A 26,936-nucleotide genomic window follows, 5' to 3' on the forward strand; every position below is an offset into this window, starting at 1 on the left:
TTAGTTAATTTTTGTCGTTCGTGAAAAAAAAGTTAGTAAAATTTACGGAACATTCCTATTTTGTAAATTTTTGTATCGTTTTATTGATATGTAATTTTCTTTTATTTTCATATCTTATTCTTATCTACAAAATAAGCTTAATTATAATATACTTGTTAAATAAATAAATGAATGACTTTTTTGTCACCCATTTTGGTCGTAATGTTTTCTTATAGTAAGTTGAATCATTTCCTCACTTTTCTGAGTTGCGTATATCTGTTAAAACAGCGATCAGCTACATTTACATTTTCTAGTTTTCTTTCCTACATTTTTACAATATCTTTGAACAAGCCGTTTACATAATTATGATTTAACTTCACTAAAAGTTCGTCTAATCATTTATTCTTATTTAAGTATCTGTATTCAAAAATTTTTCCATATTACGTATACTCATCGTTTACGTGATACTAACGTATCGTAATTTCTCAAAGTGCATATTTCCATGACCAGTGCAAAGTTTATACGTTCTGAATATCAGAGTTTTAATATTACATTATTATTTGGTTCATTGATGCCATTGGATTTGTTGAAAAAAAAAAATATTCTCAGCGTTTCAAGTTATTTAGAACCGACTGTCTACTTCCCCTCCCCTACTTCTCCTCACCTTCCTTGTCATCCCCTTGCCCCTCCTCAGCTTTCCTGAAAAAGGCAAAATTTTGTTGTTTTTCTGTGAAATGACATAATGAATGTTTGTATTTCAAAGATCTCTCAATGTTGTTGTTGTTATCTTAATGATTTTTTAAATCTTATTTTAACGAACAACATCTACTAAACCTAAATAACATTCAATTATTAAAACTTTTTGCTGATGTCCTAATATGTTCTATCATGATGTATTAATGCATAAGTAGCTGTTATGTCAATCTTTTTGCATACAATACAGGACTAAAATTTTCGTCGTTATGTCTAAAGAATGATCTACACAAGTAAGATTGTAAAAAAGTAACTTTTTTTTTTAAAACCTTCTGAAAGATAATGAGTATTCCATCCTAAATCACTGAGTGGAAACAGTAATGAAACAGTTATGGTATTAACGAAATGAGACAGTTTATTAAAATAAAAAGTTTGTTTCAGATAATTTTCTAACAAATATTTTCAATGTTTTTTCAATGTTTTTACTTCCTATGTTATTTAATTTTCGTTTTGATTTGAATGTAATCTCTTGTAAACTGCTCCTTGATTACATTATATATACGTTGTAATACGTTGTTTCGTTCAGTTCCTAATAAGCCGTTATGGTTTACGTAGGATCAATTTTAATTTGATGTTAAAAAACGTGGTTAATACATAATAGTTCACTTTAGGTTTGTATAAAATTTAACGAGATCAATTCGCGAATAAATTCCTTGGATATGATGCAAGAAATGAAAAAATATATATAAAAATAATTCTTACTTTAGTAGTCGACAAAACATGAAAATAAACACAAATTTGCATTCCAAACCTTATAAATTTAAATCTTACATTTATGATAACTGATCTTCCTTTGACACATTGAGACCTTAGAAAAATAAAGTTATAAATTAATGATAACAAAGGAGTAAAGTTTACCTGTGAGCCAATAAATATTAACTGAGAGGATAACGGTCAATGACGCAATTAGTTGTTGAGCCTGTTGGGTGGATGCGTGTCACATTTGCAAGTGCGAGCAAATGTCAATGAAGTATGGATTATTATTTAATCTCAAATATATGATGACCCTGATGAGCGTCGGGCACGTGTCAATGGTACGACTGGTATTACCTGAAAAACGCGGATTTTAATTTTAGTCGTGTATACAAAATATACTAGTTTTACTGACTGGGATAAGAAGGTCAACTTTACCACGATAAGGTTTGATCTCCATGCGTAGTCATAGTCGGGTTATTATGTTATTGTCCCCTTTCCTGGCTCACACATACATCGTGCATGCCACGTAATCTTGTGTGAAATACATAAAGAAACTTTATTATATTCATTGGATCTTATTATATTCATTGAGTTTCTTAGAACAAATATGGTTTGAACACATGCCGGTAAGCACAATGAAGAATGACTACAAAACAAAACAAAACTTGCATGAGATTTATATTACTTTGCTACTGGCCACCCGTAAGCAAAACAAAAGAAAGGAAGGTACAGCATCGACATGAGCACGTATAACATTTTCTCGCGGATATATGTATGTACAAATATATTTTAAACTGAACCATGCAGGCCTTAACGCGTAGGACTTTAGATTTAAAAAAAACAGAGAATAATGTTGACAATTAATTGGCCCTTCTTAGAAAATGGGAGGCTAAATCAACCACGTTTCTACAGACCGTGCACGATTAAATTTGGTTTCGGTTGATAAGCACGTAAAATTGCAATTGAATTGCCACATGCATTGTGAGTTGTATCAACTTATTATATAAAAATGAGATCGCTCACTTACAATCTATCGTGACAATAATTTTCCTGGAAACCAAGTTAATAGATGCGGAGGTGAATGCAATGCCGAGACTCCCGATACCATTATTCGTTAATCTGGTGATTCTATTCGGCCGTTCTTGTTGCATAACGTGTCGGCGGACTTGACCCTTGGAAAATGCCTCGGACCGGCAACCCTGACGGAGCTCATGGTCTTAGTGTTCTGCCTGGCTGTCTCACGTATCTCTCTCATCGGCTCCTTCCACCCAACTGAACTCTTTCTCATGCTCGCGCATCGAACTCATATCTCACGAATCGCAGACCAGAGAGCGCCTCACAATGACCTCAGACACTGCGCCACTGTACAGTGTTCCATCGATTCTCGATGAATGAAATACACGTTAGCTGGGGATTTTTAATATTCAAGAAGGAATTGTAGTATAAAAGCTCTTACGCAGCACCAACAGCAATAACTAGTAGTATTGTTTGGCTGTAAAGGTTGAATATCCTTTTTTCTTTGTTAAAAACAATCAACAAATTACCAACTTTACTGTAACTGCATTTAGCGCTATCCAATGCCAACGAATAAGCAACACAGTATTGTAAAAATATGGTATATATTTACCGAAATAAACACTTTAATTACAAATGACATGTGACACACCACGGAGGCAACGACCCCAACGTCGTGGCTTGCTGTCACGGATGTAATTTGTTGCTAATTACGTGGACGTAAAGTACTGAATCGTGGTAGTGGACTTCATGTAGACTCTAATAAATTCAGGTGAGATGAATAGGGAGACTACTTTTTTACAACCCAACGCATAGCACAAAAACAAGGTATTAACACCTACTGGAATATATCCGGTAAAACTCTCTGTTGGTGTCCTGAAGTATAGTCTGGAGCACTGAGAGTCAACGTGGCCCTACAAGGACATGCTGATATTCGTACAGTTAGATAATCGATTGGTACAGCTCACACTTACCCGTCAGACAAGAGTCTGCTGAACGCTGTACCACACTGCTTCCGTATCAGCCTTGCGCCAAGCTCAAGCGTAAGTCCTAGTCTTTGCGCTTAAGCGCACTGTGCGCTATACGGCCCATTGTATATTATTATCCAGCACATTACTGTCGATTAGCCACCATTATTTTGTTACCTCTCGGTACTCCGATACACTGGTAGCTGCTGTCCCCATATTCATACCCTCAACAGCACACACACTTTCCAAGGATACAGGCGGAAAGCACAGGAGCAGAGTCAGACCGACTCCTTTAGTTACTTGTAATGCCGTGGCCTCCAGGCTTTACAATGAAATTTTTCTCATAACAGCGAGCCACCCGAATGAAAAATAGATAACTAAGTGACTCTTACTGCTAACTAATGGTAATAAGGGGCCTGTAATGCGTTCTTCTATATAGATATCCTTATACTAAATTGTTGTATAGAAAAAAGTGGGTCTTAGCTCCCCCCACTCCTCTTCAAGCCTTCCACAGACCTCAAACATTTCCCATTTAAGTAATCTATTCTTAGTCTATCTCTACCGTATATGAAGAGAAAATTTTTTATTGATTTAGAAGTCAACGCAAGTTTTAAGACGATGTTTTTTAATTCACTGAAACAATCAAGCTTTTAAAAATAAAAATATATTCATTTACATCTACTAATATTATGTAGCGAATTAGGAAGTAATTCCAAACATGACTTTTAATGTTGTTGTTTTAAATGTTAAACATCTATTGGCGCACTTGGGGGTTTGACTGACGCGATGAAGCGACCCGTGCGATGGCACGATCTCCGGTTTAACTCAGCTCAGCTCGGCTCGGCTCGGATCTCTGTCTCTTTCTTCACGCGCTTACTGCTGTCCCTCTCTCATTTGTAACGTGTGTACTACCCGTATATATAGCCATGTAGAAGAGTGTATAATAATCAAATATCATATATGTATTGTACATATAGCATATACATACGTACATACATATTATATTATATATTATGTATGTGTAAAAAAAGTTTTCAAGTTTTACGGACTCCGAGAATCGAAACCAAATCATATGGGTTGGTAGTCAGGGACCTTATAGATTGTGCTACGCATCATACCAATCTGATCTCTGTTCTTATTACTTCTGGATACCAATCGAAAAACTTCTGAGTTAGATAATTCATCTACAATAGAGTGTTTTTTATATTATATGTATATACAGCATGATACGTAACGGTGACATTTCCCGAGAACCGCGTGTAGAGCGATTTTTTCTGACGCGATGCCCGTTGGAATTAATTTTTTAGGGCGAATAGCTTTTAAATGGGAGCCGATTGAAAATAGGTTCCAAACTACCCCTAAATGGAGTTGGAAGGCTAAAGCGCGCCCGCATGAACTCGCGACGTTGCCACATTGTCATTGAAGCTAAGTCGGTAAGCAGTGAGAACTATATCCATGTGCGCACGCAAGAGCATCAGCTGCTGCTGGTAACTTAAAGGTTGGATGTAAGAAGGTAAATATTGTCTGCTCCTTATATTGTCAGTTGTTTGTCCATGTGCTTACTGTCTTTTTTACTTTTATATTGGACAATAACATCTTTAAATTTTTATACTTATAAGTAATGTTACCTCAAATTAAAGTAAAAGACCATATCAGTAGGGATTTTTGCGCTCTACACGATACTTAGTATTTTTGCAAAAATAGAGTCGACCTCTTGGTCAAAAATATTGTTGTCAGGTAAGTCTTGCTTGCGTTTCCAGGTATGCCAGCATGAATGAAACAAATTCTCAACTCAGAGTGATCTCATTTTAAGTGTCACATACATGCGTTTACAGTACTCAAAAAAAAAATTTTAATTTAGAGCCCGTGCTGTATTCCGCAAAAGCTGCTAGCAGTTGTGTTACGTAGGTCGTGGTACGCCGCATGATCGGGCGGCGCTAGTGTCAACATATACTAACTGTAACTGTCGGTTGGTTCAGCATGTAAACAAACTCTAAAATATCAATGTAGCATTGAAGTATAAACATAAATCGAAGTTTGTTGACATGCAAAACACACCGACAGTTAGTACACGTTCACAGTAGCGCTGCCTGACGGCGTTAACACAAACTACGTAACTTAACTGCTGGCAATTGCAAAAAAAAGCCTATGATAAGTACATGATGCACTTGTGTTATACTCTCCACGCAACACTTAAAAATAGTGCCACCAACAGGAAAGAATTTTCATGCTTACTCAGTAAAGCACATACATTTATAATAGGACCACTTTTTTTTTAAAAAAAGCAGCAAAAAAACTACTGCTTGCTCTAACCTTAATTACAAAACTAAAAAAAACCTAACTTAGATATAAAAGATCCGTTAATGCCTTAAAAAATGTAAAATAAGTCATGACCCGTAGGGACTATGTTATTCTTGTGAGAAAGTTTTTACCCATACGGTTAGCGATAATTCAGAACAATGCACAAAGCTAAAGTGCCACCACTTCTTTAGGTACAGATAGGGCTATTAACGGGCGATTAGCGGGTACTTCCCGTGTACTTGGCGGGGACTTCCCGGGTACTTGGCAGATACTTTCAGGGCACTTGGCAAGTGCTTCCCGGGTACTTGGCGGGTACTTCCCGGGTACTTGGCAGGCATCTGACGGGTACTTCCCGTGTACTTCCTGGGCACTTGTCGGATACTTGATAAGCACTCGACGGGTACTTCCCGGGTACTTGGCGGGCATTTGGCGGGTACTTCCTGGGCACTTGACGGGTACTTCTCGGGCACTTGGCAGGTACTTCCTGGGCACTTCCCACGTACTTCCCGGGCACTTGGCGGGTACTTCCCGGATACTTGGTGGGAACTTTCCGGGTACTTGGTGGGTACTTTCCGGGTACTTGGTGGGCATTTGGTGGGAATTTGGCAGGTACTTGATGGGCACTCGACGGGTACTTTCCGGGCATTTGGCGGGTACTTCTCGGGCACTTGGCGGGTACTCCATGGGTACTTGGCGGGTACTTCCTAGGCACTTTCCAGGTACTTCCCGGGCACTTGGCGGGTACTTCCCGGGTACTTGGCGGGGACTTCCTGGGCACTTGGCGGGTACTTCCTGGGCACTTGGCGGGTACTTCTCGGGTACTTGGCAGGTACAACCCAGGTACTTGGTGGGGACTTCCCGGACACTTGGTGGGGACTTTCCGGTCATTTGGCGGGTACTTTCCGGATACTTGGTGGGCATTTGGTGGGCATTTGGTGGGTACTTCCCGGGCACTTGGCGGGTACTCCCTGGATACTTTGCGGGCACTCCCTGGGCACTTGGTGCGTACTTGGCGGGTACTTCTCAGACACTTGAGTTTTTTTTCAAATTAGTATTAATTACTTTCTTATTTTAATTAAATATATTTTCTGTATGTAGTTAACTATTCTCTATTTGCACTGTGTCAGTTTATAAAGATGATTAAGTTTTAACTGAATAAAGATGTACATTAACCAATTGTATAATTACCGTGATATTTTAAAATTATTATTCAATACATTGCAAAGTTTATGATTTTTTTTAATAGATGTTGTATTATTTTTGATTAGATAATTAAATAGTACTCAGAGCATTTTTTAACGTATTATTTAAGAGCATGTAAATTTGGATAGTAAATAAATGATTTTTAAGAGCTATATCAACTGTAATATACTTTGATTATTGCAATTGATAAAAGGACTTGTTCTAAATTATGTACAAACGGCATACCTGGAAACGCAAGCAAGACATACCTAAAAACAACATTTTTGACCAAGAGGTCGACTATTTTTGCAAAAATACTAAGTATCGTGTAAAGTGCAAAAATCCCTACTAATATGGTCTTTTACTCTAATTTGAGGTAAAATTACTTATAGTTAATAGTGTAGAAATTTAAAGATGTTATTGTTTAACATGAGAGTGAGAAAGACAGTCAGCGCGTAGACAAACAACTGACAACATAAGAAGCAGACAATATTTACCTTCTTACATCCAACCTTCAAGTTACCAGCAGTAGCTGACGCTCTTGCGTGCGCACATGGATATAGTTCTCACTGCTTACTGACTAAGCTCCAATGACAATGTGTCAAAGTCACGAGTTTATGCAGGCGCGCTTTAACCTCCAAACCTAATTTAGGGGTAGTTTGGAACGTATTTTCAATCAGCTCCCATTTAAAAGCTATTCGCCCTAAAAAATTAATTCCAACGGGGTTCGCGTCAGAAAAAATTGCTCTACACGCGGTTCTCGGGAAATGCTACCATTACATATCATGCTGTATATATATATAAGCCTATGGATTTTAAAAGAAATAGTAACGATAATTTTTGAGTGGTCTAATAATATAAAAATTATGTAAAATAGTGTTTTGAAGTTCGTTTTGCTTATATCTTTTAACGGTTTGATATACAAAAAAAATAAAAATACCAGCGCGTAGGGCAAAAAATTTTCTACGAATAAACTTTTTTTATTTTGTTTAGACTAGTGCAAAATGTTGAGGAAAAAATGGAAAAGGCATTTTGGCAGTACCTGTAAAAGTATAAGTGAGATAGAAAGAGCCATTGATCGTCTGCTGTCGCACTTGCTCTCTCTTTCTCTTTCTCCCTCTTACTCTCTCTCTCTCTCTCTCTCTCTCTATTGTACTCATACAAGTAGACCTTTTTCATGGCTTTTTTAAATATTTTGCGCATGTAGAAAGTAATGAATTAATATTCGTATTAGTATCATTTTTTTATCATTAAAAAAAAAATTCTTCTCTGTGAACAGGATTACTTAAAAATATTAATATTTGACCATAATGCGAAGTTTTCCTGGGGTCTTCGAATTGTGTTTATTCAAACCTTATTTTAACCCGTTTTTAATAAAGAGCCAACGAAATTCGCGCACGTGCGCAACTACGCACAGTAAACAGGTATCCAATAAAAGAAAAAGAGACAGAGAAAGCAATGCACCTGATCGTTTGCAAAACTAACATATGTCCCTATGTGTAGGTAGGTAGTATATGTATACTCTTTGCCGTGTATTATTGTTTTTTTTTGTCCTCGTTGTTTACATGTTAATGAGCAAAAAAAAACATAAACATAATTTGCTCTTTCCCTATCTTTAATATTCACTGATAAAAATGCATATTTATAAATAAATTGTCTTTTTAATATAATAATATGAAATTAAGATTATTTAGAGTTAAAAATAAAATACTTTTCCCATCACATGCGTTTTTGAGAGGCTGGTCTGCGCTTGTTAGAAAAAATAGGATTCACCACATACGCGATATGCCTCCATGGCTGTCTTTCATCTCTAGGGCACTGTTTCGCAGGTCCCCCGGGCTGCAAAATAGCCCTGAAGGTAGCGGCACTTATCTGATGAAAACTTCTATTTTTATCATAGACAATCAAATACTAACAAGTTTAACAACATATTTTTTAATGTTTTTCATCTTTCGTGGGCCCTAAGACCCATACCTGGTTTTTGGTAAAGAAAACTTTTTTTAGTACCTTAAGAACGAACTTATAGTTCAAGCTTATTTACGAGATTGTAGGTGGTTTGAGTAATAAAAGAATTATTCAATATCCAATTTTTTTGGTACTAAACAATATGAGTATTTATTTGTCAAATGTTACTTATGTCAACATTAGCTCCGTTACAACATTCACATCGCGAATTAACCAAAAAATCAAGAGATTTAAAATATTCAAGTTTATTTAATATGGAAAAAAGGTTCATCAATTTTAAATTATAAAAGTATTTTTACAAAACAGAAAAAACATGCTGTAGAAAATGATTTTTTCACTTTAGCTCACTGTTTATTAAACAAGAACGCCAGTAATTTAACATAATTTCTTTACAGTCTTATAAAGTTCCTAATGTTAAACTATTTTGTGATTCACATCGATAAAGATTTGTTCAAAACATGCATATCAAAACATAGTTATAATTATTTAATGCAGTCAGTATCCAAGAATCGTAAAAAAATGAAGAAAACACACAAAAAATATTAATGCTGAGGGGTATACATACGGTAGGTATTTATTAATTTTTTGTCATTGAAAATCATAAAACATTTTTAATAATATCTCGTATCGTTTAAGGATAACAGTTAGTGTGCTTGCAAATGTGATAAATTATTTTAAAAATGATGATTTTAACACTACAGTTATCATTGTTATCACAATTATCATTATTATCATCATCATCATAAAAATTATCATCATTCCCCTTACGATAGTAACCATTATTACTATTTTTATTATTTTTATTATAGTTATTATTATTAGTATTGTTATTATTATTATTGTTATCATTATTATTTTAATTACTCTTTTTAGTTTCTTTATTCGAGCCCATAAAAAATACCTTGATGCACAATAGACGGAGGTATCACTTCTTTCCTGTGTGGAACTCGCAGTCATCCTAAAGATGTTTATTTCTCGCTATAATCTTCATAGTGACATAAACTCAATACCCACTAAACCACTAAACTGGCAAGACCTATCTCCTGGGACACAGGGCTTGGAATCTGCTATTGCATTAATACTTGGAGCTAGGGCCACGTAGTGTTAACCATTGACGCGGCTTACCATCAGGGTGTCGTTAGAGTAGTGATGTTGCCTTCTCTGCATTCCGTATAGTCGTCTGGTGTTTTGGGGAAACATCACTTCTAGTTGCTTCTTCTTACTGATGCCTTGGGTAAATTAGCGTATCTTGGGCCTGAAATGTTCATCCCGCTTCTGTCCTCTGAGACTCTATTGGCGCTTTGTACGCACCTTACTCTTGGTTTTTTTCAGAACCTTCCTGAATACTGGGCAGCTAACGCTACCTCCTCTGTGTTAAGCATCTTTTATTCTACAAGCAAAACATTGGACGTCCTCCTTGAAATTTTTGCATGGTTTTAAAATTATTTTTTGCTATTATTAATATTTTTTTTTCGGGATAAACTGCAAAAATCATCTTAAAGGGGTTCAGAATCAGTATGCAAAATTTTATTAAAATCCGTAAAATAGTTTTCATGGTTAGCGATTAAGCGATTTGTAGAACTTTTCTTTACATATTAATAAGATAAATAACGAGTAACTGTAATAAATTAATAACGAACAAAATTCTGGAACACAATATACAATCATGAAAAACCGCTAGAATATGTTATATTTAATTACACATCAGTGTATCGATGTGTGTTATAAGAAATAAAGATTCTTTTTTGTTGACTGAAAGATATTAAGGTATCATTATCACATATAGCTTTATTAAATGTCAATACACAAAAAAGTAAATACTTTAGATACTAACGCTAATTAGACATAACAAACCTCATGAGATTCTGCAGTATGAAATAATAACGGGAAGAAATGTCTTCATCTATAACATTTAATTAAAAAAACTGTATGCTTCAATTGGAGAGAATTATTTTCTTCAAATTAGTATGTGAATAATACAAATTATTTTAATACACCACTAAAAAATATCAATTAAAACACTACTCGATAACTTGTAGTGCAATGTGTGCCCATAGACACAAAGTATGAATTCGCATCTTCGGAAAGAAAACTGACGTTCACACTTTGGGCACAAACATACAAAAACCCCGTTCTTTAGTCAAGACTTTTTAAATTTGCGGCCATAATATGAAAACTACGATTGTGATCTACAGCATCAAAATTTGTTGAATAAATAGTCGTTTAATGGGTGGCGCGGCGTAGAGTTGACTGATTCCGTAATATGGCCCTGACACTATGGTCTTTAATTTCTTTTCCATAAAGTTGTTGTGAAGAAAATGCTTGTTATGAATTTAATCATATCTACATCTAGTAGGACGGAACACTAAGTGTTGCATTACCTACTGTACATTGAGCCCTCCAAAGTCCGGCAAGTGTGCACATCATGGACTTTTCAATCGCCTTTTTTTACCTCCATCAATGACTTGCACACAATGAATTCCTAGTCTGAACAAGGCATTCAACAGGGAAAGGATAAAGGTTCAGGAATAAATTCACCTCAGTATAGTACATAATATAATCTTATCAATTAGTTAAGTATGTATAAAAATAATTGTGACAAATACAAAGTATGTTGAAAACGTGTGTAATAAGAAATTCATTAACTGAGCTTGTCTCTTGACACATGTATAAGAACCTTACATTCTCTATTGAGTTTACAAATGGAGTTTTCTATCAACACTATTTTTATACATGATGATAAAGATTTTCCTAATCAATTCAACTTATATTTAACAATCTTTTAAACTTATTCTGCTCGTGATCCAAGATCTCTACTTTACTAAAACTTAGTTTACAACGTATCTAATGAAAGTTTGTCAAAGCCAAATGTTATATTATGTACAATACCTGTTGTTGCGGTTCAATAAAAACCAATAAAAAATTCGTCGATTTTACAATAGGATTTTTCTATTGGTTTGTTATCGGTATTTGCACCCGTAAATCCAGATAAAATCTGAAATGATGAGAAATAGATTTTTTATATTATTTATTGTAGCTAGGACATGATTGAACGAAAATATCCTCACAAATTTATATCCTACCACCCGGATGGCAATACCAAAATGGGGGGACTAAAGTATTTTTTACAAATTTCTAATAAAAATTAATAACTAAATTTTCTTTCAATTTATATATAAAATACTTTAATCCCCCCGTTTTGGTGTTGCCATCCAGATGGTAGGATAAATATTTGGGAATTTATTTTTGTTAAATCATTTTCTAGTTACAATTAATAATATAGAAAATCTATTTTTGACCATTTCAGATTTTATTTAGATTTATGGGTGCATTTACCGATAAGAAATCAAAAGAAAAATAGTATTGTAAAATTTTAGTGGTTTTTATTGGACCACAACAGCAGGGATGTAACTCTAAACTTCCTTTCTTCCAATATTTTCATCTAGTTTTAAAATGTTTTTACTATTAGCATTTGTAAAGCAGTTAAATAAATGAAATGAGCACGTGTCTTAACTGAACTTCTTTAGTAGTAAAAAAAAGGGCAGAATAATTATGGGATAACTGCTAAAAATAATCAGCTGATTTGTCAACTGATAAATCAGCTGATTTCTGATGCCAAATCGTCCGGAAAACTGTGTGAAAAAATTGACTGTGTGAAAAAACAAAAGTCCCGAGGGAAAATTTTTTTTTTGGCCATCATCAAAACTGTGCATTCTGGGACTTGTACAGTAAAATGAGATAGGTGAAACTTGTGAGTTTTAAAAATTTTTCGATAGCCAAAATAACAAGTTCCATGTGCTAAAAAAGTATTGAAAATTTTTCGATAGCCAAAATTACAAGTTCCGTACGCTGAAAAAGTATAAGTCCCGTCAGTGTGACAAAATACAAGTCCCGACAGAAAATCTTTTTTCTTTTGCCATCATCCAAACAATGCGTTTTGGGACATTCACAGTAGAATGAGATGGGTGAACATTGAGAGGTTTAAAAAATTTTCACCTGTCACTTTCTATTGTATATGTCCCAAAATACAGACTTTTGATGTTCCTAAATGTATTTTCTTTTTTCTTTGGAACTTGTATTTTTGGGCACTGAAGAGACTTAAACTTTTATTAGCGCCCAAAACTAGTGATTTTTGCCATCGAAAATTTTCCAAACCTCTCAATTTTCACCTATTTTATTTGACTGTAAATGCCCCAAACGAATTGTTTTGATGGACAAAAAACATGTTTGCGTCGGACTTGTATTTTGTCACACTGATCGGACTTATGGTAGTTGTATCCTACGATATTGTCAATGCAGTAGATTCTATAGTTTGGTATGTAATCTGTCCCTCACACATGTGCTAAAACATAACCCTTAGCAGCTTTTTCTGCAATTATTGATTTATTTCTTATTTCACAGACATCCTCGAGATGTTTCATAAAATAAAATAAGATCATTAGCCATTTTTGAAATACAAAAAAAAATATCGTAAAAAGTTTACCATTATTTTGTGGGATATATGCAATTAAAACCCAGAAAAATACGTTTCTCCATAAGGATCCATGTTAAAGTATGAAAACAGTGAATATCAAAATTTAGCTTTCTAAGAACCCTAGCCTTACAAAAATTTAACCGAGTTCTTCATAGGCAATAATTTAGCTGTGTGGTAAGTTTCATGAAGAACTTATTATTATTGTTTGAGATATAACTACCTTAAACCTGTTTCACCGCACGGAACTTGTAATTTTACCGAAAATTGTTTAAACGTTTCAATTTTATCTATCTCATTATACTGTAAATGTCCCAGAACGCATAGTTTGAATAATGGAAAAAAAAAATTTTCACCTGCACTTTTTTTTTCGCGATGATGGAAGCTCATTTTTTCAGTGCACGGAACTAAAAATTTTTGCTATCAAAAATTTTTCAAATCTCCTAATTGTCACCTGTCTCATTCTACTCTTAATGTCCCTAAACGCAGATTTTTGATGTTCGTAAACGTATTTTTTTTTCATCGGGACTTGTATTTTTTAAGCGACCAAACTTTTAATTTTTGCTGCCAAAAATTTTCCAAATTTCTTAATTGTAACCTATCTTATTCTACTGTGAATGTCCTAAAATGCAGATTTTTAATATTCGTAAATGTAATTTTTTTTTTGGGACTTGTATTTCTAGCACTGACGGGACTTCAACTTTTTTAGTGCACGGAACTTGTAATTTGTGCCATCGAAAAATTTCCAAACCTCTTAATTTTCACCTATCTTATTTTACAGTAAATATTCCAAAACGTATTGTTTGGATGATGGAAAAAGGAGAACTTTTTTCGTCGCACTGACGGGACTTATACTTTTTTAGCGTACGGAACTTTTAATTTTGGCTATCGAAAAATTTTCAATATTTTCTTAGCGCACGAAACTTGCAATTTTGGCTATCGAAAAATTTTCAAAACTCACAAGTGTCACCTATCTCATTTTATTGTTTAAGTCCCAGAATGCATAGTTTTGATGATGGCAAAAAAAAAAATTTTCCTCGGGACTTGTACTTTTTCACACTGATGGGACTTGTATTTTTTGGTACAGTCAAACGATCAGCGGACGATTTGGCATCAGAAGTCAGCTGATTTATCAGCTGACAGATCAGCTGATTTGTTTTAGAAGTGATACTTACTCAGAGTTCTGTCGTTGAAGTCTTTTTGGTTGAATGTTTAAAAAATGCGCAATTTTAATACAAAAAAAAAATGTGCCACGCAGGTTTAAATCGGCTTGACCGTTTTTTTGCAAATGGTAAAAATAGTCATTTTTGGCCGTTTTTTAAAATTTAATCACTCGAATTTTACACAACATTAAGAGCTAAAACTTTGATGTAAGATAGATATTATAGTCCTTGACATACACGCAAAGTTTTAGCCTGATCAATTTTAAACTTTTCGCGAACCACATCAAAAACCGAAAAAAGTATTCTCCAGAAATGGCCAGAAAAAAAGTTGTTAGCCAACATAGGCACATTTTTTGAATGAACTTTTATTATTCTAAATTGACTTTATAAGTACCCAAAACGCAGTTTGTTATTACCTATTAGAAGTATCTTCAACATCGATTGCAAAAAACAGTCTTTTTGCTATCTGGCCACTGGAATTGGTGGCTCTGCAAGCCCCCCCTTTTCCGAATGTATGCTCTGGAGGTTTTGATCGAGCACATTCAAAATAAATAGGTGCATGAAAACTAATGATATTTTGGGAACCAAGTAAGATAGATTTATATTTTTTTTTTTCAATTGGTGTACTTTTCAATAATATTACATCAGTGCTTATTTGTAACTATTTGCAAATAATAGGAGGGCCTATTAAATAAAAACCAGTAACTTTTCATTGAAGGTACTAAGACTTCTTAATGTGGTCTTATTCTAGACGTTAAAAGCCTCTACTGGCCATTTTTACCATTTTTTCGGAGCTTTTACTGAAATTTGTGTGTTTTAAATTCTGTGTTAATTTATTGCTGTGTATTGTAATGACTACTTTTTTTCGCGTTCATCAAAATTTTTGGGTTATCAATACGATTTAAAGCCAATTTTATCGTGCTATTGCATGCTCTTTGCAAAATAAGTGTTACGGGATTTTATAAAGAAACATTAATATTGTGAAAAACCAAATAAAAATTAAACTTTACGATTTCACTTACATGATGAAAAAACAGATGTATTGTAACCTATGACTTTTCAAGCCGATAATCCAAAGCCAAGCATAGGTACATATAGTTCAAGACTAAATAAATAAATTCACGAGCCTGTCGCACTGGCTTATCGTTATAGAAAACTCAGGAATAATGTATGCAACGTCCTCAACGTTCGTAAAATATGAAACTCTGAAGTTAGAAAGGTCAAAGTAAATTTTATGTATTTCTGAGATCATTTTTCGTAGATATATTGAATTTTTAAAATTTAGACGCCACAATTTCAGCTTCATTTAAGTATTAGACAAAACTTTTTTCAGTTTTCTAAGATGCATGGAAATATTGTGTACGTTACCAATATTAGGATCCTATACTATACTACCATGGTAAAAAATGCACATTCTGTTTTTAGGCATCGTCAAAACTGTTAATTTGAAAATGACATACGAGCCCGTTACGCTAACTTCGACCCTTTTTAAAGTTACACTTCTATAGGTACGGTCTGCGCTACATAATAAACCAATGGTTTCAGATTCGTGACCTTGAAATAATGTATCAATTTTTATTGAACTTTATTTTATTACTTACCTAATTCTTGTAAAAAATGAAACACTTTCTACAAGAATCAAACTGGCAATCTTTAGTACACGAGCTGATTACCCTAACCTTTCTGCGACGAGCAATCTGAATAATAAGAAATCACTTACTTCTTGTTAAACTGTGGCCATACCTAATTTTTAATGTAAATATTTATTAACTGTTCGTTAATTTAATTGATTAAGTTTTAAATTGAATTCTTTACTATTAAATTCATTATTTACTAAATTGAATAATTTTTTTTTTAACATTACAAACCTTTTTTTCAGTAGTAGCTCTTGTATATATTAATAAATTATTATTTGACTTTTTCTATAATCAGACATTTTCTAAATAAATAACTATTTAGTCAATTTCTTCAGAAAATTTTTGAGTCTCCATCCTTCTTCATTATTGGATTTTTTATACAAGACTTTGTAGATAAATTATTACATTTGCATTGCTTCTCATACTCTTAAATTTTTTTATTCGTTAAAAAAATTATTTCTAAACTACAGTCACGGGCACATAATAATATCTTATTAAAAACAAAGTGGTACTATGATGTTAACTATTCAACATTAGAGTTAGAGGATTATATTTCTTATTTTAGTTGTCACAAGTGAGTTGCAACATTTTTAGAAAATTATTCAAATAAATGATGACAAGGTTGACAGCCATGCAGAGTTAACGTTAACCGTTTTTATGTACCTTCATTCTTTAATTTACCATTGTTAATTTAATAAATATAAAATTTTCATTTTAATCAACATTTTTTTATAGCGGGTTTTCTAATATTTTTTTAAACCTTTTTTTAGATTACTATTGCGGGTATCATAAACGTGGTTAATTGTAGGCATAGAAGAAATGAGTATGTCAGTGTATAACAGATGTGAGTGTATACTTTGTTTGAGTCTCACTTTTTTTATTCACATAACAAACTTTTTTTTTTAAATAATCCATAAAGTATAATCATTTTTTATTGAAACCAGATCCAATTAACGTACGTATCCTCATTATATATATATATTACTGCACAACCTTAATTCATAATGCCATTTCATAGACAGTTTACTTTTATTTATACATTGTCTGCCAAAGAATTTTATAGAAGTATAACTTCATTCTTAAGTACCCACATACCTTTTTTCCACTAATTTTTTATTGAATCTGTGGAATTTCGTAATTTTCTGACTAAGAAATTAAAACAAGCTGCTCCCAAGGGAACGTACAGTGATACATAAACGGCCTTATAATTTTTTTACGTCTGCTGTGTAAGGTGCTTCTTCGAGGTGTATGCTCTCAAAAGTATCTCACAATGTGTGTCTATATAAAGGCTGGATACTTATTGATTTTTTTCGACATAATGTTATTTGGCTGGAGAATTACTTCACTGCTACGAAAATACTAGAAAAAATGAGTTAACCCGAGAAATTTTACTGCAGAAAACGTACTCTACTGACTTTTTTGCAAGGGCTTTATATATTGTTCACGTGCGTGAAAAGTTATTAAAACATCCTTGTTTTGCATGCACTTGGTTATCACGAGATACGCAGAATGTCTATCTTGCTACGTTTATCAGCCAATTGAGCTGACACTACCGACCTCATTAAAATGAAAGAAGTTATGTGCATGTAATAAACATTAACGAAAAGATCAAGCTGGATTTGAAGTCAAAGAAACGTTTTTGTCAGCCACTACGAGCCAAACAATAAAAGCATTTTGTCTCAGCTACTATTGACGCTATTAAGAGCATTCTTTTTTTAAATTTATTTTAAAATAAATGCAAGTAAATACCACATGTCATAAATTTAAAAAAAATTTATTTATGAAAAATCATCACTGTTTTTAATTAACTATTTTGTAGAAGGTCGCTATTTTGAAATTTTGCAATCGAAGTTGGCCTTTAATGTTAGCCAAACTTGTGTTTATAACATATCCAATTTTTAGCAAGTTCTAATTATTTTACGGTGTACAGTAACGGTGAACAGTCCGTCCATGGTCCCCCCGTAGAAAGGCGACTGATGCTTCTTCCTCAGTGCCAACTTCCCGAAGTATTATCGCTCACGCAGCTTCTACAGAAATGCGTAACCGAATAGTTGAAAGATTGATTAAACTTAGCAAGGCCACTGCAACTAACTTATTTAGTACCGGAGGTAATTAACGTATCTATTTGCGTCCACTCTTATCACCACAAACGTATCCCTTATGGAGCTCAGCAGTTGCAGCCCGTAAAAAGCTCAATTATGCATTTTCTGTGCTTCGAAGTTTGACCGTCTGCATGAGGTCTCAGAGAGACTCACCCCTCATTCTGATTCTTTCTGATACCAATTTCAAGGCTCTTACTCCAAATTCTGCTCACTCTCCAGTAAATAATAAGGCCCCACTTTCTCAATTTTGACGCCATAGTACTTCACTAACCTCCTCAGTTTACAGAGATCGACTATCGCACACCTAAACTGACTTGTTTATTGTTCTCTCTTCAGTAAAAATATCTTCTTTTTTTAAGTCAACGATACCCTTCATTGCCAGACATTATTTTATAACCCTCATACTTGATATTCTAAAACCGCCTATGAATATAAGTTCGTTTTTATCCAGAAAATTCAACGGTACAAATAAAACGGTTCTAAATCAGACTATTTTCAACGCAATGCATAGGCTAAATTTAAAATTGACAAAGTGGAACCTAAGTGATACGTTGAACACATTTTATGATGCCCTACTGTCCTCTTTTGATAAAGTTGCTCCTTTTCAAACTATACTTTTCAAATCCTTGTGTAAACCATGGATCGACTAATCAATAAAACAGAAAATGAGGGCCCGTGATAACGCGCTTAAGCATGCATCGAGAAATAGGTTGTTACCTGACTTCGAGGTCTTTAAATCACTTAGGCGCACCACACAGCGCGATATAGACAAAGCTATGGAAAGATCAATAGTCTAGATAATAGCATCACCACTTTTTCTACATCTGCATTATTCACGCATAATCCTAACGCACATTACGTTACGAAAAATGCAAATTGGTAAATTATAAAATGCATACCTTCACCATTCATAAAACTCACTTACTTTCACAAAAAGAATTTTAATGATTTTTCTACACATTTCTCAAACATTTTGCCTTTGTTATTATTATTGTTATTATTATTATTATTATGATTATTTTTTTTTATAAATCTCATGAGAGTATTTTCAAATCTGTAATAAGCAACATAGCAACAAATTTACAATTCTAACCTTAACTAGTATTATTTCGTCTTGTAAATTACTTATCTTTTCACCTTTATCACGTATTATTATGTATAATTATGTAAATTTTTTCACTGAGGGGCAGACATGGCTTATACCAGAATTCCTTAATAAAGAATAATCTAATTTAAATCTAATCCCACACTGTCTACGCTACTCTCTCTCTCTCTCTCTCTCTCTCTAGCCTCACCTACTGGTCAAATGTCCACGAGTCCAGCCCAGCGCCATATCGCCCGGGGTCCTAGAGCGGGTCGTTTGTCCTACGACTTTACTCTTTTTCTTCTCTCTCTCTCTCTCTCTCTCTCTGTATCCTCTTCTTCTTGTCTCAGCAACTTCCGTAGTCCTCGATCTGGAGACCTCGTCGTCCATGGAGAATAAAGCAGCTGCTAGACTCATGCACACAATTTTCTCTCTTCTCTCAATACTCTACGCACCTGCTCGAGAACTTTCTCAACTCGCTCTCTTGCACTCTTCTCTTGCCACGCAAAATCCACAAAAAACCGTTGCTCTTACTGCTCCCACCTAAGGGTACAGCTCGAGGCTCTCCTCTAGACTGACTCCAATCTCTCGCTTGAGCAATGGCCACCACCGCTGCTGCTGCCCCATATCTCCCCTCGTAGTCACTCTCGGCATAGCAGCTACTATGTGTCCCGGTAGTTGAATTCGAATTCTTCCTGACCTTTCTTGCTAGCGCGTCTGCGTCTCTGCCGCTCAGCTGGTTGTTCGTTGGTGTTTTCTTCTTCTCCTCTCGGCATATGTACATCTCCCGAATAATAAAAAAATTCGGAGAAGCTTCGACTTAATGCTCTTTGTATATACGTTGCATCAGCGAGAGCATTTTAAGACGTAGAGACCATTTTGCCTCGTTACAATATGCTTTATTGGGATTTACCATTTTTTTTTATAGATTTTTCAGCCTCTGGCACTCTGACTACACAAACACGTACATCATTCATTTTACACGAACAAACACCACCTTATGCTTATTTTATTACATTTTAATACATATTTTCGTAGAAAATTTTATGATCTCTCAGGCTCTACATGATAAAATGAACTAAAACAACAGGAAAACGCTGAAAAATTTATTTTTTTTACGTCATCTTAGTGAAAAGAAGAAAATAAGGATGAGTTACAAGCAATAGATATTCAGAAATAAAAAAAAAAGGCCAAGGTTTATAAGGTTAGGTCAACAAAATCCTACGATATAACTAATTCTACATATGCACACATACTTTTTTTACAAATTTGCTGATAGCTCCCGATAATATTGAGACTGCACGTATCAAAAACTGCAGCTTAGTTTTTCTTTGCGTTTTGAGATGCCTTTGGATGAGTGCATTATCTACAGCCTACTAGAAGATGATGTTGATAATAAACAATACATTACAACAATTTATAGCAATTGTGACAACTGGCAAATTTGTTTCTAATAATAACAAAAAATAATTTAAAAATTTTCTTTTCATGGTTTCACCTACATTTATAACTACGTGGTACTGTTATAATATTCATTATAACACTGATTTTACTATAAATATTTTCTACATGTACGTATAAACACGTAATAATGTATGTATTCATAAAATATGCATAAAATTGTAGCAGCTATGTTATTATTGGAATGTTATTGATACGTGCAATCTCAATACTATCACCAACTACCCCATATTATAAAAAAATTCGCAATAAACGATGCTCAGATTAGAATATTTCAAGAATTTTTCTGAGTGCTAAAAAACGCGTCGACAGTACTGCAAAAAAGATGGCGTGGCCTAAATCAGCGGTACAAGCTGGTACTTTGCCAACGAACACATCACACGAAACATTCCCAGCAGGCACGGAAACACAATATGAATTGTAATTAAATTCTTTCTTTTTTTAATTCTTAAAGAATTCATTAAAATGAATTCAACATGTATTCAATATGTGATCATATGTCTTCAGATAATTCTTAATAAATTCTTTTTAAATATAATTTTACGTCGTTAAGTACACGTTAAGAATTCATAAATTCATCAACTTATGTAATGTGAGATGGGCCCAACAAGAGTTCTTAAAGAATTCATTAGTCTTCATGTAAAAAATCTTTTTTATCGACTGCCTGAAATTATCGCACATATATATATCAGCCTGATATCTTAATTCGTTTCCAGCGAAATTCAAATAATTTATTTATTTAATTACAAATAATAACCTGTAAGTCAAAATAAATTGATGTCGCTTTGTTACGAGGTTAATCCTGACACAACTTTCGTTTATCTACAATTACGATATGGTTATGATTATTACTCGTATTTTATTATAATTTATAAAAAGAGTTTAAATTTTGCGGGGAACGGGCTAATGTATGTATGTATGTACATTGGGTGCGTTTTTTTAAGTAGTCGGTCGGTCGGTAAACTTGTTTATGAGTCTATTAAGATGTTTATAATTAAAAACTCTCGGTGCCGATCACCAGGACATCGTCATTAGCACCCTCGTATACCTGGGCTCGTTTATGAGTCTATTTAAATATTTATAACTAAAAGCTCTCAGTGCCGATCACCAGGGCATCGTCATTGGCACCCCCGTATACCTAGACTCTCGTTAGAGTCTAATTGAATTTTTTTAATTAAAAACTCTAGGTGACGATTACCAGAACATCGTCATCAGCACCCTCGTGTACCTAGACTCGTTTCTGGCTGTATTTAAGAGTTTATAACTAATGAAAACATTGAATTTCAGATGGAATCCTAAAATCATCAAAAGAGTATACAAAACAAAAATGTAGTCATCATGTGAAGACTTGGCTTCAACATACCTCTGACAGGCTTAAACAAAAAACTAAGAAGACTACTGCCGCAGAGCTGGCTCTGAATCTGTTATTTTAAGTTAAGAACATTACTTTGTTCTGATGTTTAATGCTTTCAAAAAGTATTTTCATTGTAGTTACTTGGAAGTTTTACTATCGTTCTAAAACGAAACCCGTTTTAACACATATATTTCAAATTTTTTTTACATATATTTCAAATCTGTTCTTTAAATTACTATACAGATTTTTGAAACCTCACATTTAACTGATTATAATTATAAAAAACAACATAATATTTGTTATTATTTTTTACTCAATCAAAAAGTACTTAAAAAATGTTAATTGAAGTACATTAAAATAGTTTTAAAATTTAACATTTACATAATAAATTCATTACTTTTTGTCAGTCACTGCTTGCTTCAATACAAAAGATCGAAGCTAGTCTATTTTAAATAGTCAGTCGATGCTAAGAGTAATTTATATCAGTATGTGAAATACGATGCAACTTTTTTAAAGTAATTATTGTCAGAGCCTAGACCATCGTATTTTCTTGAGACGTACCTAAGCACCCTAAAAATTATTACTGGGTTAATTGATTTAAGAGATTGCATTGTTACTAACATGTGTTTCATAATCATTTAGAAAAAAATTTTTTTTTATCCCATTTTGATCCCGCGGTACTTAAAAATTAAGTTTGAATAAAAAATTATTTCGTTAACGAGTCGGTTTTCTTCTGTACGCACTTACTCACTTCGGCTTTGGATATACATTAATATCTGAAAAAAGTCTGCAGACAAGTGAAATTGAACCCAGGTAGCTGGAGCCCGCGTGTGACACAAACACGCTTCACTACTCGGCTATCGAGGATTCAGAAATTCCCTAACATTAAACACCTACATTAACTATTTACAAAAGCTATGAGTCTTTGTTATTTTAATTCCCTCTTATGATTAAAAAATTGTGTGGAAAATCTCTCTGCTCTTCTCGCTTATGGACAACGCTATCTTATAACTTTTTATTACATGCACACTTATCTCTACGTATTATAGCAACGTCGTACGATCTGGATTATGTATTATTGTAAGTACATGATCTTATAATGCAAATTATAAAATAAAGTCTTCGGACGTGTAATAAAAATTATTTTTAACACAAATAAATACCAAATTGAGATTGCAAAAAAAATCGTATAATCATAGCGAGCTTCCATATTTACGACAAGCTTCGGAGCTTCACCATAAACATAATTAACTTTCGACCTTAAGACTCCCAGTGCTTTCGTAGCACAGGTGGCTCGCACGCGTGTCTATCGTTTCGTTTTTGCATTCTTGGGTTCGAATCTCAGTATGGAAGATGACTTTTTTTTTTGTTTCAGTGGTCTCATTGGTTATTCTATATTTTTTACTCGACAAACTCTTTAATCATTAATACTTATGCAGATATTTAAATTTAAATTAAATATTAAATACCTTAAAAAGTTTTATTTTCATTGTCCAATAAGCTCCAGATTGTATTTTTATATCTTATACATACTTCTTCATTTAACTTTTATTCGATTCATATAAATAAGTTTTTTGCTACTTCGAGAAAAAAATAATTCAATAGGATGTCGTATGAAAATTTTCCTTATAAGTTACTAATAATTCTTCAGATTTATTTTAAATTTTAGCGATAGCTTATTTCGTGTTATTTTAGTTGTTAAAAAGTAAAGCAGTGTTAAAAAACAATAAAAAATTCATGCACAAACGAAAAAAGTCTTAAAATAATATCTAATTTAAGTTTCATTTATTTTTTGTAGCAACAGGCGAAAATCATTTAAGTAGTGCATCATAATAAACTTTTACTACCCTTAAAAGTAAGTTAGTAAAAAAAGTCAATAAATAATTAATAAGGCCTTCAAAGTAATTTTTAAAAAAATCAGATCACATGAACGAAGAGTCGAGTCCAAGAATGCAAAAACGAAACGACGAACTTGCATGCGAGCCATCTGCGTTAAGGGGAAGCTGTGTAAGCTACAGTCAATAGTCACTTATATTTATAACAAAGCTCCAAAGCTTGTCCTAAACATCGCTGGGGCTCGTTGGAATGATTATATTTATTTTGCAATCTCAACTTGGTATGTGTTCGTGTTGATAATAATTTCGATTACACGTGCAAAAACTCTAAATAATGATTTTCATCGTCACAAGAAAACTCTGTAAAATTACATCACCGTAACTGCAACCTTTCTCTAGTACACACCTTTAATTTTTTTCCACCCTAACAAGAATTGAATAAAATTATATGAAATAACGTACTTCACGATCACAGATGAGTAGAAAGATTTATTAATTTTTGTCATCATAAGCTATAGGCCAGGCTTCGGAGGTGGTCGATAAACATATGTGACTTCCAAACTGTCATGTCACAATGTCTCGATAGCTCAGACGGTTAAGGCTTATACCTATGGAGAGATTATTTTGCAATGCTGGGTTTGATCCTCATTGTCACCATCATCTTTTTTTTTTTTTTTTTTTTTTTTTTAAGTAATGGATTATTCTGTTTCAATTTCTTAGTACAACTTTTATTTAAATTTATGTACGTTGTCAACTCTTTGTGTCGAATACATCAAAATAAATAATTTTTTAATGCTGTGTTACGTGAGATTAAGAAGCTGGTAAGGAGGTGCATCACAAAAAGAACTTAACTCGTTGGTCCATTATTTATTAGCTTCTTGAAGGCAAAGGCATGTGTGTGTCTCGCGTAGTGTTCCCTACTTATCTACTGTTCAAATCACTACACCATACTTAAAAAAGGTAGTAAAAGTTTATTATGGTGCACTACTTAATTGATTTACGCCTGTTGCTACAAAAAATAAATAAAACTTAAATTAGATATTATTTTGAGACTTTTTTCGTTTGTGCATGAATTTTTTATTGTTTTTTAACACTGCTTTACTTTTTAACAACTAAAATAACACGAAATAAGCTATCGCTAAAATTTAAAATAAATCTGAAGAATTATTAGTAACTTATAAGGAAAATTTTCATACGACATCCTATTGAATTATTTTTTTCTCGAAGTAGCAAAAAACTTATTTATATGAATCGAATAAAAGTTAAATGAAGAAGTATGTATAAGATACAAAAATACAATCTGGAGCTTATTGGACAATGAAAATAAAATTTTTTAAGGTATTTAATATTTAATTTAAATTTAAATATCTGCATAAGTATTAATGATTAAAAAGTTTGTCAAGTAAAAAATATAGAATAACCAATGAGACCACTGAAACAAAAAAAAAAGTCATCTTCCATACCTAGATTCGAACCCGAGAATGCAAAAACGAAACGATAGACACGCGTGCGAGCCACCTGTGCTACGAAAGCACTGGGAGTCTTAAGGTCGAAAGTTAATCATGTTTATGGTGAAGCTCCGAAGCTTGTCCTAAATATGGAAGCTCGCTATGATTATACGATTTTTTTTGCAATCTCAATTTGGTATTTATTTGTGTTAAAAATATTTTTTATTACACGTCCGAAGACTTTATTTTATAATTTGCATTATAAGATCATGTACTTACAATAATACATAATCCAGATCGTACGACGTTGCTATAATACGTAGAGATAAGTGTGCATGTAATAAAAAGTTATAAGATAGCGTTGTCCATAAGCGAGAAGAGCAGAGAGATTTTCCACACAATTTTTTAATCATAAGAGGGAATTAAAATAACAAAGAATCATATTTTTTGTGAATAGTTAATGAAGGCTTTCAATGTTAGGGAATTTCCGAATCCTCGATAGCCGAGTGGTGAAGCGTGTTTGTATCACACGCGGGCTCTAGCTACCTGGGTTCGATTCCACTTGTCTGCAGACTTTTTTCGGATATTAATGTATATCCAAAGCCGGAGTGAGTAAGTGTGTACAGAAGAAAACCGACTTGTTAACGAAATAATTTTTTATTCAAGTTTAATTTTTAAGTACCGTGGGATCAAAATGAATACTTTAGAAATACTTTAAGAACACTTCAGGAACAATTTGCGAATACAAAAAAAGTTCCTTGATGAATTTATAAAGAATTCTTAATGATTTGTGGTTACCCTACTACATTATAAGAAAGTAGTGGTTATTTGTTTATTGATGAGTAGTTTGTAGTTTAAATATCCGTCAATGCTGTAACTAATTTATGTGATTTATGTTTACAACATATTAGATAAGTAAAACGATTAGTGCTATTTTATAAATTTATGATTTGTTTAAAGGTAAACTTTTATTCGTAGTCATATAATATAGTTATATTCTAAACATAGAGATTCTAACATACGTTACATGTAAAAAAAAATATTAGAAAATAATTATGATGCAAAAATTATTTTTTTCTGTTGTTACTGTATAGCAAATTGATAAAAAGTATGTACCAAAATTTTTTAAATGAATTCCTTAGGGACAGTTAAAAAATATATTAGATTTACTAAAGAATGATGAATGTATTCATAATGAAATTTAAATGAATTCTTTTTAATGGTCTTTTAGCAGCTCTCCCTACAAAAGTAATAAAAAGTTTCTTCAAAAGAATTCTTTAAGAATTCTTTGCGAACTTAAGACACATGACATAACCTGATGAGATTATGAATTTATTAAGAATTCATTTAGCTCATATCATGACAATCTGTAGAATTTATTAAAATATTCTGAATTCAAAATGAATTCATTTAGAATAAATAATGCCTGCTGGGATTTTTAGGATACTTACAAAAAAATTAGGGATACAAAAATTTAACTAGTATTAGATTAACAACTAATAAGGAAAAGACATTTTAAAAAA

At 33.2% G+C, this 26,936-nt stretch overlaps 1 protein-coding gene across 1 annotated transcript in view; it reads left to right on the plus strand.

The window, feature by feature from the left end:
• Cow (Proteoglycan Cow) overlaps positions 1-26,936 on the plus strand; it is a 912,191-nt gene that overhangs the window by 129,168 nt on the left and 756,087 nt on the right. The gene's annotated exons all lie outside the window — the stretch shown is intronic.

Source organism: Copidosoma floridanum, unplaced genomic scaffold (genome assembly GCF_036245765.1).
Source record: "Copidosoma floridanum isolate Cflo_tuat_1 unplaced genomic scaffold, Cflo_Japanese_pri ptg000030l, whole genome shotgun sequence".
Taxonomy (NCBI): Eukaryota; Metazoa; Arthropoda; class Insecta; order Hymenoptera; family Encyrtidae; genus Copidosoma; species Copidosoma floridanum.